General features: G+C 44.9%; 1 long non-coding RNA gene and 1 pseudogene across 2 annotated transcripts; one reads left to right on the top strand and one right to left on the bottom strand.

Moving 5' to 3' along the window:
* Nucleotides 1–263: 263 nt before the first annotated feature.
* LOC129644561 (myocardin-related transcription factor B-like) lies at nt 264–5,000 on the top strand (annotated as a pseudogene).
* A 301-nt stretch (nt 5,001–5,301) lies between these two features.
* Nucleotides 5,302–21,483, bottom strand: LOC129644358 (uncharacterized). 2 transcript variants are annotated; one of them, XR_008710811.1, is made up of 5 exons: nt 21,257–21,483; nt 19,727–20,834; nt 12,914–13,115; nt 6,402–7,387; nt 5,302–5,433 (listed from the first exon to the last, which is right to left on the bottom strand). It is a non-coding gene; the product is annotated as an uncharacterized LOC129644358 (long non-coding RNA). The 2 variants fall into 2 exon arrangements; XR_008710812.1 differs by having other exon boundaries at nt 5,312–5,427.
* Nucleotides 21,484–21,728: the final 245 nt, after the last annotated feature.

Here is a 21,728-nt window from a genome sequence, read left to right as displayed (position 1 = left end):
TTCTTTGGCACTCAGCCTTCTTCACAGTCCAACTCTTACATCCATACATTCAGTAGTCCAGCAGGCACCTTCGAATGAAATGCTCCAAATGGAAGCCCCTATTCTTACTGTGGCAAAATGACTTTCCCTGCCTTTGTTCTCTCTTCAGGACATGGCCACGTAGCAAAGAGCTGAGGACTCCTGTCAGCAGCAAAAGGCAAATTGTCAGCCACACGAGGGTTCCATCTTGGAAGTGGACTCTTCAACCTCAGTCAAGACTGCGAATGGCAAGTCTCCTGAGATCGTGGGCAGCCTAGGACGTTCCCAGCAAAGGTGCTCAGAAAGGGAACATGTTCCTCTAAGACAGGAACATAATTAGAGATTTTTCTACTGAGTCTCTTCAACAGACCAAATTTAAGAAGTATCTCATATCCCTTGCTGCCGGTGGTTGGAACACAACAGATCACACAGGGCACTAGGCCCGGCGGATAAAGTGGGACCTTTGGCCCATCTTGCTCCACATCCTCAAAGTAAAGCAACCGCACGTGAATTTCAGGGGCTCACCTTGCTCTCCAGGCAGCACCTGCCCCCTAGGATGAAAGGACATCGTGCTTCAGCTGAAGTTGCAATAGAGGAGCTGGAGAAAGCAGCTAGTGGACTAGGGCGTCCTATCACCTCTGAAGAGGCCAGCGGCATTGCACGAGCAGATAGAAAGCTCAGAAGGAGCCAGAACTGAAGCCTCTGAAGCGCGGGATTCAGAGCCAGCGCTGGCGTCCTGAACTCGTCAGGACGCACATTTTAGAAGGAGCGTTTGCAGAGCCATCCCTTCAGCCTACGCAGATGAAATTGAAAAGAGCTCACCTAGCTGACAATCTGAATGAAAAGACTGCTGGTGCTACAGAGCTAGTAGAGAAAAGCTTCCTTCCTCTGAATTGTTAAGAAAGCGATTAGAGACGTTAGGAAGGAGGACTGTCTCCAAACTCAGGACAGTTTCTCACTCAACAAGGACAGCAGTGATGCTTTGTCTCAGGATCAGCCAGCCAGCCAGAGGCACGGGGTCGGCCTCATCCCCACGGGATGCAGAAGTTAGTGAACTGCCCTCTCCTGTGAGTACAGACACTGTAGCCCAGGTACCAGGTTTCTAGTTTTTGACAGAGGAAGTGCCTTGTTTTCTATGTATCAAGGTAATACATTTTCATCAGAAGAGAAGCCTGAAAGTGCTGAAAAATATAGGTTTTTACATGTAATCCAACCACTGTTAACATTTTCAATAGATGCTTACACTTTATTTCTGTTCTACATACACATTTTTATTTTACAAACAGCTTTGCAACTTGCTTTAAAATTTTTTCATGTAACTTTTTTGAGATTATAGTATATGAGATGTAGCTCACATATAAAACCCACTCTTTTTTCTCTAACCATCATAATCATTTTAAGCGTACAGTTTAGTAGTGTTACCTATATTCACGTTGCTGTGCAAGGGTCTCCAGAACTTTTTCATCTTGCAAAAGTGAAACTAAGCCCATTAAACAGTAACTCCCAATCCCTCAGGCCTGGCAACCGCCATTCTCATTGTCTCTATGAATTTGACGGCTGTAAATACCTCATATAAATGGAATCATACAATGTTTGCCTTTTTTGCGCCTGGCTTATATCACATAGCATAATATCCTCAGGGTTCATCCATGTTGTAACATATGACAGGATCTTTCAGTTTTAGGGCTGAATACTATCCCATTGTATGAATGTTCCACACTTTGTTTATCCATTCAACAGTGGACATCGGGTTTCTTCCATTTCTTGGTTATTGTGACTAGTGATGCTATCTATGTACATGAGTATATAGCAAGTCTCTTCAAGACCCTGCTTTTAGTATTTTGGGGCATATACCCGGAAGTGGGACTGTTGGATCATGTGGTAGTTCTTTTTTAATATTCAGAGGACCTCCATACTGTTCTCCCTAATTGTTGCATCATTTCACACTCCCACCAACAGTGCGAAAGCTTCCAATTTCTTCACATCCTTGTCAACACTTGTTAATTTCAATTCTTCTGATAATGGTTAGTCCAGTGGTGTGAAGTGATATCTCACTGTTTTGCTTGCTTTATTGAGGTATAATTAATTTACAGTGGTGTTAGTTTCAAGTGTACAACAAAGTGATTCGGTTATACATTATATATTACACATATAAGAACATATGCTTATCCTTTTCCAGATTCTTTTCGATTATATATAGGTTCTTCCCCTGCGACTCAGAGGTGAAGAATCCACCTGCAGCACAGGAGACGCAGGTTCGATCCCGGGCTTGTGAAGATCCCTTAGTAGGAAATGGCAACATGCTACAGTATTCTTGCTAAATCCCACAGTCCATCACGCCGCATCAACCACCTCCCTGCCAGGACTCTCACTTAGCCTTTCCTCTTTGTCTCCAGACTTGGATACTTCTCCACCCATAAAGCTGTAGTACACCCTTCAGGGTCCCATCCGCCCTCCTCAGCATCCACCTCCAGCCCCCAAAGTCTGCTTGGACACCACACCCCTACTCTGATAACTGCGTCTGGCTGTGGGGCAGGCTCTTCCAGAGAGACAGGGCAGTCAGAGGGGCTCAGACGCTAGTGCCCTGAAAGCAGTCCTCAGCTTATGGTGGGGGAGGAGACTCAGGAAACACCATGCTCTGCACCCACAGTTGCTGCTTACCATTGACCAGAAATTCCTCTGCTTGTAATGGCCACAACTGCCTCTTATCAGGGCTTCCCTGGTGGCTCAACTGGTAAAGAACTCGCTTGCAATGTGGGAGACCTGGGTTCAATTCCTGGGTTGGGAAGATCCGCTGGAGAAGGGATGGGCTACCCGCTCCAGTATTCTTGGGCTTCCCTTGTGGCTCAGCTGATAAAGAATCTGCCTGCAATGCAGGAGACCCCGGTTCGATTCCTGGGTTGGGAAGATCCCATGCAGAAGGGAAAGGCTACCCGCTCCAGTATCCTGGCCTGGAGAAGTCCATGGACTGTATAGCCCATGGGGTCACAAAGAGTCGGACACACTGAGAGACTTTCACTTTCACTTGCAGTGTTCAGCCCAAGGAATGTCCTCACTCACGGTCAGTGCAATTCTCTTCCTGCTTGACAGAGAAAGTGGGAAAAAAATACACTGGGAACTACATTCAGTTTAGTTCAGTTCAGTCGCTCAGCTGTGTCCGACTCTTTGCAACTCCATGAATCACAGCACACCAGGCCTCCCTGTCCATCACCAACTCCCGGAGTTCACTCAAACTCATGTCCATCAAGTCGGTGATGCCATCCAGCCATCTTATCCTCTGTCATCCCCTTTTCCTCTTGACCCCAATCCCTCCCAGCATCAGAGTCTTTTCCAATGAGTCAGCTCTTCACATGAGGTGGCCAAAGTATTGGAGTTTCAGCTTTAGCCTCATTCCTTCCAAAGAACATCCAGGACCAATCTCCTTTGGAATGGACTGGTTAGATCTCCTTATAGTCCAAGGGACTCTCAAGAGTCTTCTCCAACACCACAGTTGAAAAGCATCAATTCTTCGGCACTCAGCTTTCTTCACAGTCCAACTCTCACATCCATACATGACCACTGGAAAAACCATAGCCTTGACTAAACAGACCTTAGTTGGCAAAGTAATGTCTCTGCTTTTCAATATGCTATCTAGGTTGGAACTACATTAAACTACATTAAATTCCTTTTCCTACTCTTCTTCTCTGAAGGGATAAAAAAGCACCTTCCTTCCCTCTTTTTCTCACTCATTTCTAGGAAACTTTTCCCTTCTATTCAAGGTGAGTCTCTCACCTGGATTCTGGATCCCATTTTCTCCCCCTTCATCACTAAAGATGTCAAATCGCCTCTGAACCGACACACGTGATGAACACTTCCCAGTCTTATTTCCCTACAGCTGAAGTGGTTGACCACTCTTTTAGAATGATTTCTTCCTTGGTTTCTATGTCAGTTCCTTCTTTTAATTTTCCTTCTGCGTCTCTGGATACCCCCACTTGGTGATCCATTAATCGGACACCTCTTAAATTTCTCTCCAAACCACCCACTTCCATCCCTACCACCACATTGCTAGTGCAGAATACGTCCATCTCAGGTCAAGATCACTGACAGATTCTTCTAGCTGCCTCTTCACCCCAGCTTACCCTCCAGCCCGAATCAATCAGTGACTCACCAGTTGGGTTTAATGGATGGTAAGGCTGGTGGCAGAGGTAGGGGGTACTGGAGCTGGTTCCCTCCCCCACTCTGCTGAACCTGTGAGATGTGAGAGATTTTCCTTTGGGGACCTGTTGCTTCTGTCTTGGAGCAATCTCATCTGCCACTGTCCTACTTGAATCAGTTCAGTTAGTTCAGTTCAGTGGCTCAGTCATGTCCGATTCTTTGCAACCCCATGAATTGCAGCACACCAGGCCTCCCTGTCCATCACCAACTCCCGGTGTTCACTCAGACTCATGTCCATCGAGTCAGTGATGCCATCCAGCCATCTCATCCTCTGTCATCCCCTTCTCCTCCTGCCCCCAATCCCTCCCAGCATCAAAGTCTTTTTCAATGAGTCAACTCTTCGCATGAGGTGGCCAAAGTACTGGAGTTTCAGCTTTAGCATCATTCCTTCCAAAGAAATCCCAGGGCTGATCTCCTACAGAATGGACTGGTTGGATCTCTTTACAGTCCAAGGGACTCTTCAAGAGTCTTCTCCAACACCACAGTTCAAAAGCATCAATTCTTTGGCGCTCAGCCTTCTTCACAGTCCAACTCTCACATCCATACATGACCACAGGAAAAACCATAGCCTTGACTAGACGGACCTTTGTTGTACCAGGGCTTTTTAGAGAACTCCATCTGACTTTGTAACCCAGCCACAACTCTGGAGTACCCCGTAAGTTGAAACATCTTTTGTCCTGATACCTCACATATCTCTAAATCCTGCACACCAGCTGCAGCCTTCTGATATTACCACCCCAGGGTCGATGCTGATTGGTAACCATTGTGAATTGTTGAATGAATTGTGAATTGTGAATATTGCATTCACAATTGGGATACGCATGTCTTTTAAGTCTGAAAAAGGAATCACATGCTTCACACAAAAGTGAATGTAATAATAAAAATCGTCTTTTCCCTGTAATTTTGGCCTTCAAGACTCTCAGAATCAAATTTGTATTTCAACTTACTAACTCTCCAAAGCCCCTGTCTGCAGTATCTGCAAAATATGGTTCTTATTGTCCATTTGTCTGCATCTTAACATCTTACTTGGGTATTCCCCTGATGTATGAGTTCTCTGTTGCTGCTTACCCAATTACCATAAATTTAGTGACTTGAAACCACATGCATTTATTATCTCTGTTTCTATGGGTCAGGAGTCAGGCAGAGCTTGGCTGGTTCTTCTGTTTAGGATCTCACAAAACTGCAACGTAGGTGATAGCTGGACTGCATTCCTTTCTGGAACTCAAGATCAAATATATTTATATATATACATATATGTATACGTACCAGTTCAGTTCAGTCGCTCAGTCTTGTCCAACTCTTTGCAACCCCATGGACTGCAGGACGCCAGGCCTCCCTGTCCATCACCATCTCCCAGAGTCCACCCAAACCCATGTCCATTGAGTCAGTGATGCCACCCAACCATCTCATCCTCTGTTGTCCCCTTCTCCTCTTTCCCAGCATCAGGGTCTTTTCCAATGAGTCAGCTCTTCGCATCAGGTGGCCAAAGTATTGGAGTCTCAGCTTCAGCATCAGTTCTTCCAATGAACACACATATACATACACATATACATATACATGTACAGGCTGTGCTGGGTCTCTGCTCTTGCGCAGGCTCTTCTTAGTTGCGGGGAGTGGAAGCTACTCTCCAGTTACGGTGCTCAGGCTTCTCACTGCGGTGACTTTTCTTACTGTGGAGCGCGGGCTCTCCGGCACGTGGGCTCAGAAGTTAGCTCCCGGCTCTAGCGCACAGGCTCAAAAGTTGCAGCGCACAGGTTTAGTTGTTCCACAACATGTGGGATCTTCCCAGACCAGGGATCAAACCCATGTCTCCTGCATTGGCAGGCAGATCCTTTACCACTGAGCCACCAGGGAGGCCCTGCACGGACAGCCTTACATCACGTCACACAGTCAGGGAAATGGCCCTGCTATCACTTTTGCCATCGAATGTAACAATCAGGGGAGTGACTCTCTCATTGTATCCACAGATCCTTCTCAAGATCAAAGGGAGAGGATTAAAAGTGATATGTGTACCAGGGGGCAGGAATCTTGGGGACCATCTTAGAACACCTAATCTTATATTTTTATTTATTATGTTAAACAATTTTGTATAGCTGTATATTTTTTTTGAACTCTATCTCAAATATTTTCAAGACTAAGAAAGAGACCATCTCACACTCTATGGTAGATTGATTATAAAAAGAGCCCACCTCAATTATTCCCTCCTTGGATCCCTGCCTTATATGATGTGCCTTTGCAGCTCATTCCAGAGAGTCTCGGATGGGCGTATGTCTCCCTTTGGCAATAGACGGCAGCTGAAAAATAATGTGAGGGTGTTGGGCCTGATCTTGAAGGGAGATTGATGCTCTTGCCCTCTCCCTCTTGGAACCACACCACCATGTTAACAAGCCCAGGGCTGCCTGCTACAGAACAGTGTAACCACCCATTGTGGCCAGTCCTGGATGCCTGGGGGGTCAGTTGACCGCAGATCCATGAGGGTGCCTACCCAAAACCAGCCGAGCCTGCTCCAGATCAGCAGAAGCTCCCTGTCAATCTATACATTTATAAGAAATAATGAACTATTATTGCTTTAAGGTACTACAATTTGTGATTGCTTGTTATACAGCAATAGCTAATGGATGAGGCTTCCCTGGTGGTCCAGTGGTTAAGAGTCTGCCTTGCAATGGGGCAGGGCGGTGGGTTGGGGGGGTACACCGGTTGGATCCCTGGGCCAAGAAGATCCCACATCCCCCGGAGCAGCTAAGCCTGAGCGCCACAACCACTGAGCCTGTGCTCTAGGGCCTGGGAGCCGCAAGTACTGAGCCCATGAGCCTAGAGCCAGCACTTCACAGCAAGAGAGGCCTCCGCAGGGAGAAGCCCACACACCACAACTGGAGAGGAGCCCCGCTCCCCGCAGCTCGAGAAAGCCCATGCACAGCAAGGAAGACCCAGCACAGCCAAATAAAAAATGTAATAAACAAATATTTTTAAAATAGCTCATTGATGCATGTGGGGAAATGCAGCTGAGGACTTGATTTTATAGCGGAAGTGACGTATCCAAAAGGGCACAATTCGTTCACAGCGCTCTCGAACCTCAATGCTTCGTGTATTCAATCACTGCCGCGGAAGACGGGGTATTTCAACCTGTGCGCCTCCATCTTCATTCGTAAGACTGATGTGTGACCTGGAGTCCTTTCTACAATGATTAGAGCAATAAAGAAATAGAAAAATCAAATAGCAAGAAAGAAAAAAAGCGTTCTGCCGTGCTATTCTAGACACCGCTGCCCTAATAGAGCCATGAGCAGTTTCTACTTTTCTTGCAGTTTTTCAGTTCAGAATTACTTTAAAATAAATCCCAGTGGAAGCAGTAATCAATTATGTCAAGAGGAAAACAAAGTTTGATCTGAAAATACATTTTAGAAATAAATTACTGTGTCATGTCCTATGGCAATATTGCATCAAAATTGCGTAAAGATAAATCGTACAGTCAACTTCTGGGTATCTGTGTGTAGATTATCCTTTTTGCAAACTAAAAGGGAAACCTTTAGGTTTTAATCCCTCTTGTTTTCGGTGACCACCTTTCTAACTACTATTAGTCTTGTTTGCTAGGGGGACAGAAATTGAGTGTGATATAGTAATAATTCAGTTATATCATGAAAAAATAAGGCATTCAATATAAGTAAATTTCCAAGATGGCCTAAAAGTTATCCTTGCTTTAAAAAAAAAAAGCAACCCTATAACCATTTTGACATAAATTCTTCTAAAATGTGTTTTACTTTTTCCTTCCATTGGAAACAGAAAGTATTCTACTCCTTAAATAAACCTTTATTGTACAAGGTACTTTAGTAGATGTTGAAAGGATGCAAAGGTCAATCAAAACAGTATTCTAGCCTCTAGTGGTTTACAACTGAAGGAGGAAGATGAGTAGTAAGACAGGGACATAGATGAGTCCAGAGGTAAGGTCACAAGAAAGGTAAAGAAATCTTGTACGTGAATTCACAGAAAATCTCGAATCCATTTGGTGACATGAGGGAAGGCCATGTGAATTTGGTCCTTGAGGACAAGAGAGTGAAGTAAGAGAGGCACTTGCCCCACATGTAAAATTTAAGTGGGTATCAAAAAACTCAGTAATCAGTGGGGGAAGGATGGACTGGGAAGTTGGGGTTAGCAAATGCAAACTATTATCTATAGAATGAATAGACACAAGATCCTACTGTAGAGCACAGCAAACTAAATTCAATATCCTATGATAAATCATAATGAAAAAGAATATACTTATATGTGTAACTGAATCGCTTTGCTGAACAGCATTTTTTTGTACAGCAGAAATTAATACAACATTGCAAATCAGCTATACTTCAATTAAAGAGAAAATATAATTCTGTTTTAATGAAAAAACCCTCAGTAATCAAAATTTGAAATATTTTAATGTATAATTTTTAAAGGTCAAAAACCAATGCAAAAATACCTGTGACGAGTTTTAAATAAAAACTCAAAGTTTTAAATAAAAACTAGGCCAACAACAGTACCATGTCAGAGTCTTATTGGAGTCTGAGGCAAAACAAAACACCCATAGAAAACTGTTTGATGTGGGGACTAGAAAGCCCACTAACTAGGAAGTTATGCTAGTTTCTAAAATTATAGTCTATTGTAAAAAATGATGGTCTGCTGCAAGGAATGATCATTTTTATAATCATTTACACCTCTGTACAATTTGGAGTGCCATCCCCTGAGTGAGGAAATTGCATGTGTGTTAATTACATGATGCTGAAAGTCTCAGCCTCTGTATTGGTGTCAAATCGCATCTCGGAGGCAGAGTTTTGGGTAAAGTAGAAAGAGATAGCTTCACTGGGTTGTCAGGCAAAGGGGGACACAGTGGGCTCCTGCCCTCAAAAACAATGTGTCCCAATCAGGAAGGGTTTGATGAGGAGTTTCATAGCAATCGTTCAAGGGCGGGGTTGCTGACAAGACTAAGGTGTGTGCAGGGTCTCAGGTGATGGTCTCCTAATCTTGATGAGCTTCTCTGGTCCTTTAATCTTGCCTCAGGTGGTTTCTTGGTTGCTCCTCCCTTGATTTGCTGTTGTTCAGTCCTTTCTGACTCTGCAACCCCATGGACTGCAGCACTCCAGGCCTCCCTGTCCTTCACCATGTCCCAGAGCTTGCTCAAACCCATGTCCATTGAGTCAGTGATGCCATCCAACCATCTCATGCTCTGTCATCCACTTCTCCTGCCTTCAATCTTTCACAGCATCAGGGTCTTTTCTAATGAGTTGTCTCTTTGCATCATGTGGCCAAACTACTGGAGCTTCAGCTTCAGCATCAGTCCTTCCAATGAATATTCAGGGTCAATTTCCTTTAGGATTGACTTGCTGGATCTCCTTGAGTCCAAGGGACTCTCTCTTCTCCAACACCACAGTTGAAAAGCATCAGTTCTTTGGCGCTCAGCTTTCTTTATGGTCCAACTCTCACATCCATACATGACTACTGGAAAAACCATAGCCTTGACTAGATGGACCTTTGTTGGCAAAGTAATGTCGCTAACCTTTGGAACTCAGGGAAGGTCATGGGGGCTGGAGTCTTGCCTAGAAGAAATGGAGGGAGAAAAAGGCTTTCATGCCCAAGAACCCCACAGGGTCCTTCTTAGTTTCAATAGGAGCAGATATTGGCTTCAGGTTTGACTCCTAACCAACTCAGATGATGAGATGGAGTCTACAGCCTGATACCAAACCTTCAAATTGTGAGTCGGAATATTGGGCTGGAATTGTACTACTCTAATAATAACACTAGTGTTTTTCTCTACATGTTCTTCTAGAGATAGATCCTTAGGCAGCCTGAGGCATCCATCTGCCTTGAAAGGAATTAGGACTGTTATTTAGGAATGCAAAGAAAAAGAAAGTTATAGTTTAGCCTCTGACTTGGAAAATAGAATTTTCAAATGCACAGCAAGACTTAAAAACAAGTCTCTGTCAAAAGAAAAGGGATTTCTAAACAACCTTATCTGTCTCTAACTTACCAAGAGATGCTGACTCACATCAGAGGGTGTCTTCCACAGTAAAGCTAAGTATCCCATCCCGCTCTGGTCAAGGCCAAGGGGCCTGCCGCCCTAGGTAAGAAGGGTGTGATACCTAGGAAGTGAAAAGCCCAACTTTGGTTCTTCTCACAGGATTTAGGGAAGAGAGAAACACAAGAGGAGGGAGATGGCTTCTCCGAAAATGGCACGTTTTGAGAGTGGAGGAAGCAACCAGACCAGAGGAGATTTTCACAAACTCAGATTTTTTTTTTAATTTTTAATTAAAGCATAATTGTTTTACAATATTGTGTTGGCTTCTGCCATGCATCAACATGAATCAGCCACAGGTACACACACACACACCCGCCCAAGCCCCCCTTCCACCGCCCACCCATCCCACACCTCTAGTTGTCACAGAGCCGTGGGTGTGAGCTCTCAGCAAATACCCTCTGGCCATCCATGGTACATGCGGTAAGGTCCGTGCTTCAGTGCCGCCCTCCCAGTCCGTCTCACCTTCTCCTTCCCAGCTGTGCCTCAGGCCTGCTCTCTTATGTCCTCCATTGCTGCCCTGAAAATAGGCTCATTCTTCTAGATTCCATATATATGCATTAATATGTGATTTTTTTTTCTCTTTCTGACCTACTTCACTCTGTATAATAGGCTCTAGGTTTACCTACCTCATTAGAACTGATTCAAGTGCAGTCCTTTTTATGGCTGAGTAAAACTCTACTGTTTACATGGACCACAACTTCTTTATTCATCTGTCTATAGACATGTAGGTTGCTTCCATATTCTATCTATTGTAAACAGGGCTGCAATGAACATTGGGGTACATGTGTCTTTTTCAATTTTGCTTTCCTCAGGGTATGTGCCCTGTAGTGGGATTGTTGGGTCATATGGTGGTTTTATTCCTAGTTTTTCAAGGAATCTCCAGACTGTTCTCCATAGTGGCTGTATCAATTTACATTCCCCCAACAGTGCAAGAGGGTTCCCTTTCCTCCACACCCTCTCCAGCACCTATTGTTTACAGATTTTTTGTTGATGGCCATTCTGATCAGTGTGAGGTGATAGCTCATTATAGTTTTGATTTTATTTTCTCTAATAATGAGCAATGTTGAGCATCTTTTCATGTGTTCAGTACGTGAGTTTGAGTGAACTCCGGGAGTTGGTGATGGACAGGGAGGCCTGGCGTGCTGCAATTCATGGGGTCGCAAAGAGTCGGACACAACTGAGCGACTGAACTGAACTGAATAATGAGCAATGTTGAGCATCTTTCATGTGTTTATTATGATAAAAACCCTCCAGAAAGTAGGCACAGAAGGAACACTGTTGTCGTTTAATCACTAAGTTGTGTCCAACTCTTTTGCGACCCCATGGGCTGTAGCATGCCAGGCTCCTCTGCCCATGGGATTTCCCAGGCAAGAATACTGGAGTAGGCTGCCGTTTCCTTCTCCAGGGGATATTCTTGACCCAAGAATCAAACCCACATCTTCTGCATTGCCTCAACATAATAAAGGCCATATACAACAAACCCACAGTAAAAAATATGCTCAATGGTGAAAAACCAAAAGCATTTCCTCTCAGATCAGGAACAAGACAAGGGTGCCCACTCTCACCACTATTATTCAACATAGTTTTGGAAGTCCTAGATGTGGCGATCAGAGAAGACAAAAAATAATAAAAGGAATCTGGATTGGAAAAGAAGAAATAAAACCCTCACTGTTTACAGATGACATGATATTATACATAGAAAATCCTAAAGATGCTACCAGAAAATTACTAAAGCTTATCAATGAATATAGTCAAGTCACAGGACATAAAATTAATACACAGAAATTCCTTGCATCCCTATACACTAACAATGAAAAATCAGAAAGAGAAATTAAGGAAACAGCCTCATTCACCATTGCCACAAAAAGAATAAAATACCTAAGAATAAAAGAGACTGAAGACCTGTATGCAGCAAACTATAAGACACTGATGAAGGAAATCAAAGTCAACACAAACAGGTGGAGAGACGCCAGGTTCCTGGATTGGAAGAACCAGTATTGGGGAATGACTGTACCACCCAAAGCAGTCTACAGAGTCAGTGCAGTCGACCAAGGGTGTTTTTCACAAACTCGGTCTTAAGGCACAGGAGCACCTGCCTCCCAGGCTGCCCTGACTCCAAATTCAGGAACAGCCCAACCCGAACAGTAGCAGGTCTAGGAATTCTTCTTTAGGAATTCAGGCCCGGCTTTATTAGGGCCCTGCTGCAGCAAGGTGGGCTGAGAACAAACAGCAGCCTTCCCTGCTTGCTTACTCCCCAGATGGGGGTGGCCTTTTCCTTATATGGGTGAGGGGAGGGGTGGCTTAGGTGCTTTGCCCACCCTTAGGTGATGTTGAGGCCAGGGGGCATGTTCTTGAGTCCAAGTTAGGTGTGGACAGAACTAACTTTGGAAGTTCTCCCATGCCCCCAAGGGGAAGAAGAAAGGTAAATGAGATAAGAGCCCCAAGGCTTTCTGGGGTTCACAATGGGCAAGGGCAAGGTCACCATGAAGCCAAGCCCCTCAGTAAACTGCCTAAGCCAGGCGGCATGGGGAGAGGGTGCCCATGTGACCCATGGCAAGGTCTGTGCACAGGTGTGCATCAAAGTGCACAGGTTACACAAGACACGGTCACACAGGAAGGCTGTGCTCTCAGTTATACCAACTGCCACCTCCAGCAGCTTACCGAATGCAGCCTGTTCCCTTGGCCTGTGTGGTAGGATGCAGCCATGCAGACAAAGGACTGTTCCACGGAAACCGGAAGACACCATGAGGGGGATGCTGCTGATGCTCTGCCAGACGCCCGCAGTCCCCTTACCGGCTCTGTGCACCTCCATCGCCTGCACTCAAACTCTTCTTTGGAGATGTCCTTCAGGCTACTGGTTCGCCTGCAATGTGGGAAACCTGGTTTGATCCCTGGGTTGGGGAGATCCCTTGGAGAAGGACATGGCAACCTGCTCCAGCATTCTTGCCTGGAGAATCCCATGGACAGATGAGCCTGGCAGGCTACAGTCCATGGGGTTGCAGAGAGTCAGACACAACGGAGTGACTAACACTTTCACTTTCAAGCTACTGGAGTGACTACAGAGGGAATAAGAAAACCCAGTCCTTCCACCTTAAGTCCTCAAGCAGGGACTTTAGGAAACAACTTAAGACAACAGGGTTCCCTGCAGGACTGGGTTGAAGCAATAGTCTACGTGCCTTTGTCTGAAACCACACCATTACTCAGACAGTTCCACCTTCTCTTCTTTCAATGATTCCTCTTATTCATTATTATTCCTTTTGTTCTTTTGGGTTTTCTCAACTGAAAGCATAATTCACTTGTTTTTCTTCTTTTTGGTGTGATAACATTTAAGTATATGAAGTTTCCTCTGAGTGCAGTTTTGGTGTAACACTGTGAGTTCTAATATAAGGCAAATATAAGCATCATGTAGTTATAAATATTCTATTATTGACTTCTTCTTTGATCTAAAAGATGAATTGGAAGACTGTTGTATAATGTGCAAGTGTGTAAGTTTCTATTTGGTTAAATAGAAATAGCTATAAAAACATGTGTCCACATAAAAGCCGACACATGAATGCTCGTAGTAACATTATTCATAATAACCAAGAAACCAACCACACGAATGTCCATCAACTGATGAATCAGTAAACAAAATGTAGCACATCCATTCAACGGAATATTATTTGGCAATAGAAAGGAATGATGTAGTGACATAGGATATGGATGAACCTTGAAAACATCCTAACCAAAAGATGCCTGCCACGAATGACACATGCTGTGTGGCTTCATTTATACGACATGTGAAAAATAGGCAAATCCACAGAGACACAAAGTAGATGAGTGGCTGCCCAGGATAGAGGTGGAGGGTGTGGGGAGGGACTGCTAATGGTAAAGAGTTTCTTTGCAGGGACGGAAAAAGGAAAGTGCTAGTTGCTCAGTCATGTCCAACTGTTTGCGACTCCATGAATGGTAGACCCCCAGGCCCCTCTGTCCACGGAATCCTCCAGGCAAGAATACTGAAGGGGATAGCCATTCCCTTCTCCAGGGGATCTTCCTGACCCACGGATCGAACTCAAGTCTCCTGCATTGCGGGCAGATTCTTTACCATCTGAGCCACCAGGGGAGGGGGTGATGAAAATGTTTTGAGACTAAATGATGGTAAAGGTTAAACAACTCTGTGAATATACTAAAAACCACTGAGTCATACATTTTAAGAATTAATTTTATGTACATGAATTATACATCAATAATACTTATTTGTTTAAAAAAGATATCATGGTAGAACAAAATGTTTTAAAAAAAACTTTGCCCTATTTCCATAAACTATATCTATAGGCTCCATATCCATTTAGCCTATGTTCATAAATTGGTTGCTCCTCTAGGTGGCTCAGATTGTAAAGAATTCACCTTCAGTGCAGGAGACCTGGGTTTGATCCTTGGGTTGGGAAATCCCCTGGGGGAGGGCATGGCAACCCACTCCAGCATTCTTGCCTGGAGAATCCCATGAACAGAGGAGCCTGGTGGGCTATAGTCCATGGGATTGCAAAGAGTTGGACAAGACTGACTAAGCATAGCACATATCCATATCCAGAAAAAAATAGAGCAGTGGAAATTTTTTCTGTTTTTCTTATTTATCTTTTTTATATACAGTAGTTTGTATCTGTTCATCCTCCTAATTTATCACTCACCACCCCTTGGAATTTTTTAATGTAGCACACATACATAAGTATGCACTAATACACACACACACAGGAACAAGGTCAGGAGCAGCGGCTGGGAGGAGCTACCCCACACCCCAACGCCCGAAGCCAGGGGCGGCAGGCCAGAGGACCAACCCCACGTCCAAGGAGCTGTGGCTGAGCTGGCACGGGAGGGCCTAGAGGAGCTATCCCACGTTGAAGGTCAGGAAGGGCGGTGCTGAGGAGATACCCCTCGTCCAAGGTAAGGAGCAGTGGCTGCGCTTTGCTGGAGCAGCCATGAAGAGATACCCCACGCCCAAGGTAAGAGAAACCCAAGTAAGACGGTAGGTGTTGCAAGAGGGCATCAGAGGGAAGACACAATGAAACCATACTCACAGAGAACTAGTCAATCTAATTACACTAGGACCACAGCCTTGTCTAACTCAATGAAACTAAGCCATGCCCGTGGGGCAACCCAAGATGGGCAGGTCATTGTGGAAAGATCTGACAGAATGTGGTCCACTGTAGAAGGGAATGGCAAACCACTTCATTATTTTTGCCTTGAGAACCCCATGAACAGGATGAAAAGGCAAAATGATAGGATACTGAAAGAGGAACTCCCCAGGTCGGTAGGTGCCCAATATGCTACTGGAGATCAGTGGAGAAATAACTCCAGAAAGAATGAAGGGATGGAGCCAAAGCAAAAAGAATACCCAGCTGTGGATGTGACTGGTGATAGAAGCAAGGTCCGATGCTGTAAAGAGCAATATTGCATAGGAACCTGGAATGTCAGGTCCATGAATCAAGGCAAATTGGAAGTGGTCAAACAAGAGATGGCAAGAGTGAATGTCAACATTCTAGGAATCAGCGAACTCAAATGGACTGGAATGGGTGAATTTAACTCAGATGACCATTATATCTACTACTGTGGGCAGGAATCCCTCAGAAGAAATGGAGTAGCCATCATGGTCAACAAAAGAGTCCGAAATGCAGTACTTGGATGCAATCTCAAAAACTATAGAATGATCTCTGTTTGTTTCCAAGGAAAACCATTCAATATCACAGTAATCCAAGTCTATGCCCCAACCAGTAATGCTGAAGAAGCTGAAGTTGAATGGTTCTATGAAGACCTACAAGACCTTTTAGAACTAACACCCAAAAAAGATGTCCTTTTCATTATAGGGGACTCGAATGCAAAAGTAGGAAGTCAAGAAACACCTGGAGTAACAGGCAAATTTGGCCTTGGAATATGGAAAGAAGCAGCTGCTGCTACTGCTAAGTCACTTCAGTTGTGTCCAACTCTGTGGGATCCCATAGACGGCAGCCCACCAGGCTCTGCCGACCCTAGGATTCTCCCAGCAAGAGTACTGGAGTGGGTTGCCATTTCCTTCTCCAAGGCATGAAAGCGAAAAGTGAAAGTGAAGTCGCTCAGTCGTGTCCGACTCTCAGTGACCCCATGGACCGCAGCCTACCAGGCTCCTCCATCCATAGGATTTTCCAGGCAAGAGTACTGGAGTGGGTGCCAGAAGCAGGGCAAAGACTAATAGAGTTTTGCCAAGAAAATGCACTGGTCATAGCAAACACCCTCTTCAAACAACACAAGAGAAGACTCTATACACGGACATCACCAGATGGTCAACACCGAAATCAGATTGATTATCAACAAAAACAGGACCAGGAGCTGACTGTGGCTCAGATCATGAACTCCTTGTTGCCAAATTCAGACTGAAATTGAAGAAAGTAGGGAAAACCACCAGACCATTCAGATATGACCTTAATCAAATCCCTTATGATTATACAGTGGAAGTGAGAAATAGACTTAAGGGACTAGATCTGATAGACAGAGTGCCTGAGGAACTATGGACTGAGGTTCGTGACATTGTACAGGAGACAGGGAGCAAGACCATCCCCATGGAAAAGAAATGCAGAAAAGCAAAATGGCTGTCTGGGGAGGCCTTACAAATCGCTGTGAAAAGAAGAGAAGCAAAAAGCAAAGGAGAAAAGGAAAGATATAAGCATCTGAATGCAGAGTTCCAAAGAACAGCAAGAAGAGATAAGAAAGCCTTCCTCAGCGATCAATGCAAAGAAATAGAGGAAAACAACAGAATGGGAAAGACTAGAGATCTCTTCAAGAAAATTAGAGATACCAAGGGAACATTTCATGCAAAGATGGGCTCAATAAAGGACAGAAATGGTATGGACCTAACAGAAGCAGAAGATATTAAGAAGAGGTGGCAAGAATACACAGAAGAACTGTACTAAAAAGATCTTCATGACCCAGATAATCATGATGGTGTGATCACTCATCTAGAGCCAGACATACTGGAATGTGAAGTCAAGTGGGCCTTAGAAGGCATCACCAGGAACAAAGCTAGTGGAGATGATGGAATTCCAGTTGAGCTATTTCAAATCCTGAAAGATGATGCTATGAAAGTGCTGCACTCAATATGCCAGAAAATTTGGAAAACTCAGCAGTGGCCACGGGACTGGAAAAGGTCAGTTTTCATTCCAATCCCAAAGAAAGGCAATGCCAAAGAATCTCAAACTACCACACAATTGCACTCATCTCACACACTAGTAAAGGAATGCTCAAAATTCTCCAAGCCAGGCTTCAGCAATACGTGAACCGTGAACTTCCTGATGCTCAAGCTGGTTTTAGAAAAGGCAGAGGAACCTGAGATCAAATTGCCAACATCCACTGGATCATGGAAAAAGCAACAGAGTTTCAGAAAAACATCTATTTCTGCTTTATTGACTATGCCAAAGCCTTTGACTGTGTGGATCACAATAAACTGTGGGAAATTCCGAAAGAGATGGGAATACCAGATCACCTGACCTGCCTCTTGAGAAACCTGTATGCAGGTCAGGAAGCAACAGTTAGAACTGGAAATGGAACAACAGACTGGTTCCAAATAGGAAAGGAGTCCATCAAGGCTGTATATTATCACCCTGCTTATTTAACTTATATGCAGAGCACATCATGAGAAATGCTGGACTGGAAGAAGCACAAGCTGGAATCAGGATTGCTGGGAGAAATATCAATAACCTCAGATATGCAGATGACACCACCCTTATGGCAGAAAGTGAAGAGGAACTAAAAAGCCTCTTGATGAAAGTGAAAGTGGAGAGTTAAAAAGTTGATTTAAAGCTCAGTATTCAGAAAACGAAGATCATGGCATCTGGTCCCATCACTTCATAGGAAATAGATGGGGAAACAGTGGAAACAGTGTCAGACTTTATTTTGGGGGGCTCCAAGATCAGTGCAGATGGTGATTGCAGCCATGAAATTAAAAGACGCTTACTCCTTGGAAGAAAAGTTATGACCAACCTAGATAGCATATTCAAAAGCAGAGACATAACTTTGCCAACAAAGGTCCGTCTAGTTAAGGCTATGGTTTTTCCAGTGGTCATGTATGGATGTGAGAGTTGGACTGTGAAGAAGGCTGAGTGCCAAAGAATTGATGCTTTTGAACTGTGGTGCTGGAGAAGACTCTTGAGAGTCCCTTGGACTGCAAGGAGATCCATCCAGTCCATTCTGAAGGAGATCAGCCCTGGGATTTCTTTGGAGGGAATGATGTTGAAGCTGAAACTCCAGTACTTTGGCCACCTCATGGGAAGAGTTGACTCATTGGAAAAGACCCTGATGCTGGGAGGGATTGGGGGCAGAAGGAGAAGGAGACGACAGAGGATGAGATGGCTGGATGGCATCACTGACTCGATGGACGTGAGTCTGAGTGAAGTCCAGGAGTTGGTGATGGACAGGGAGGCCTGGTGTGCTGCAATTCATGGGGTCACAAAGAGTCGGACACAACTGAGCGACTGAACTGAACTGAATACACACACAACTTGGTAAATGTTCTAGTGAGGAATGCACCAGTGAAACGCTGTCTAGGTCAGGATGTTAGCAGCACTCTGGGAGCCCCCTGAGGACTCCCTCCCAGATACTCCTTGGGAGCATTTTTTTAAAGAATCCTCATCTCAGGGTCTACCTTTGGAAAATGCAAGCTAAGCCAATGTGGATACAAACGTCCTTTTTCTCTGCCCTCCCCCAAACACTCAGAAGCCATTTTTGAGGGTGCAAGAGGCTAAACTTATACCTGAAAGAACCATTATGAGAGGTTGTACTGGAACTCTCCTTAATGATTAAGTGAAGCTGAAAAAGACTGAAACAGTCATTGACGAGTGGTCACAGCTGTCCCTGGGCTGGGGGAACATGGGAAGAGTCAAAGCAAGCAGAGAAATATCGCTCCTGCCCTTCCCTGCACACCAGACGCCAGGTGAGTCAGTCAGGTGACCCAGGCAGGAGGCTCGCTAAGGAGATCATGGAGCTAGGTAACTGGCAAGTAGCCAGGTCTAGGTAACTGGCAAGTAGCCAGGTCCACCGGAGGGGTTTATTCTCCCCCGTCTTGCACTGTGATCCCAGACAAAGTCATCTATTCTCTCTTAGCCTCTGCATCCTCAGCTAGAAATAAAGGGGGGAAATGCTGAATTCCGTGCAGTTTTCACGTCAAGGGTAAAACTGGTTCAAAGAACTTCCACTTGTTCACCAGAAAAGGCCAAGGCTCATCCTTATAAGAGACCAAGTACAACACGGGTTCAAGCCGTATAGTGCTGGGGTCCAGCCCCGGCTGATCCAGGGTATTCGAAGCGGGGACGGCGTTGGCGACCTATTTATTTATAAATATTTATCAAAGATATAAAGAGTAATAGAATGAGGATAGCTCAGTAGGAAAATTCAGTGGAGAAAAGAGGCTGAGTAGCTTGGTTCACGCGGGAGACCAATAAAACTTCAAGACAAGAAGTTTGCACCACTTACGTAGGCCGCAGGCGTCCTTCCATTCTCCCTAAGGAGAGGAGACACTGAGGCCTCCCCAGTCGGATCTTAGAAGCCCAGGCATAATTAGCAAGCATGGCGGGTTCCGCGCTCCAGATGGAGACTCAGCCAGAATTTGAGAGAGAGAGCGACATGGGGAGACCAAGTTTCAGTGAACAAGGCCCGCACTTTATTTTCCAAAGTAGTTTTTATACCTAAAGTTGTGCATAGAGGATAATGGGGGAAGGGGTGGAGTCATGCAAGGACAGCAGTTCCTGATCCTAATCTAAGCCAGGCTTTCAAACTTATCATATGCAAAAGTTCAGGTGAATTACATCATCTTCTGGCCAGGAGGCCTGTTAACATTTTAAGAAATTTATTTTTCTCTAAAGGTGATTATTCCAAAGTCAGGCACCAGCCTCCAAAAAAGCATTGGATAAAGCTGCATTCCTATAGGGCAAAGGTGAGGTGGGCTCAATCAAGAAAAGAATTAACTCAAGGGTTCAAGGTTACAAACATTGAGGCTACTACTTACATCTCTATACACCCATTATATCAATCAATACACTGCCAAGGACACAGTAGGTAAGGGGTATGGAGACTTAGCAGCAAACATTGGCCCAATAAGTGAAAAACCCTTCACCAATACAATTTCTAATCAATCTTTTAACTACTCAAAGGAATCTGTGTTTAGACAGTTTAGAACACCTCCTGCCTCTCACAGTTGGGAGGCTCTGAACAATCACATGTGGCTGGAAAAACCTATTCGGGCAGGCTAGAGGATTTCCAAAGGAGTTTGTAGGTTAAACACTGTCACACCCAGGAATTATTAAATGGAGCTGTAAGCTAATTCTTTTTTCAGAGAGAGGTAGTGGGGGACAGCCCCCGTAAAGTCAGAGGTGTAGGTGAAAGCACAAAGCAGAAAGTAGGCAGACTCAGGTTTGGGGGGTAGATGCTCGAGAATTTCCAGGGGGACTCCTGAGGCTCGATCCAGCCTTTGCGTATGCCGAGCCTCCTTCCTCATGACCTTTGTCATGGGCGGAGTTCATCACGCTGGCTCCCGGCAGTGATAGAATTCCAGTTGAGCTATTCCAGATCCTGAAAGATGATGCTGTGGAAAGTGCTGCACTCAATATGCAATATGCACTCAATATGCAATATGCCGGCTCCCGGCAGTATAGGGTCTGGGATGAAGTCCCCTGTGACGGGCTTCCAGCGGGCAGGCAGAGGGGTCAAGTCTCCCTGCGGCTTTCAACTGCCTGGGACTGTCAGGGTGACTTTTGAGAGGGTACATCATCCCTGATGGGGAAAATATGCTGTCCCCTTGACAATAAACAAATCCCCTAGCCTATGGAAAAGTCTCGGACGTGGTCAGCTATGAGCCAAAAATTGAAGAGGACTGCTTTAAAAATCCGATCATCTGAGATGCCGGAGTGAAGGTATTTAGGTAGAAAGGCCAGAGCTGATGAATATCACGCTCGTCGAGTGTTCGGTCCTGACAATTGTCAGATCCTCTAGGGTCGTAAAACCTACCTCAGCAGAGGGAGGAACTCGAAACGCTTTTGAGTGATGCTGGAGATTGCTCGCGATCTGGTTCTGCATGCCCCTTCAAGGTCATTTCCCACCAATTCTGTTGGTTGGGTCATTGGATGTTGCTCCGCTGTTTCCCCTAACCATCCCCTGGGTTTTTATACCTATTCTCTATTTTTGACTTTTTATACAATTTTATTCAATAATTCCAATTTCCGTTTAAGAGTCAGACTCACTTCACAGCCAAATGAGCTGGCTTTCCTCGACAGCCCCACCGGCTGCCGCAGGCTGAGGGTCACCACCTCCCCGGGGCAGGCCCGGTGGTTCTGTCTCTCCCGCTGATTCTGACAGAACCTGCCTCTTCAAGCCTTTCGCGTGAGGACAGCGCTTGGCCTTCAGACATGGGGATTTCTCTGTCTTTTTAAAGAATACGCTTCGTTTTGAGAGAAAGAGGTGTGCCCTGGTGAATTCAGCC

Source organism: Bubalus kerabau, chromosome 2 (assembly GCF_029407905.1).
Source record: "Bubalus kerabau isolate K-KA32 ecotype Philippines breed swamp buffalo chromosome 2, PCC_UOA_SB_1v2, whole genome shotgun sequence".
Classification (NCBI taxonomy): domain Eukaryota; kingdom Metazoa; phylum Chordata; class Mammalia; order Artiodactyla; family Bovidae; genus Bubalus; species Bubalus kerabau.
Note: the sequence above shows the minus strand (reverse complement) of the source record. Positions and strands in the feature narration are given on the sequence as shown.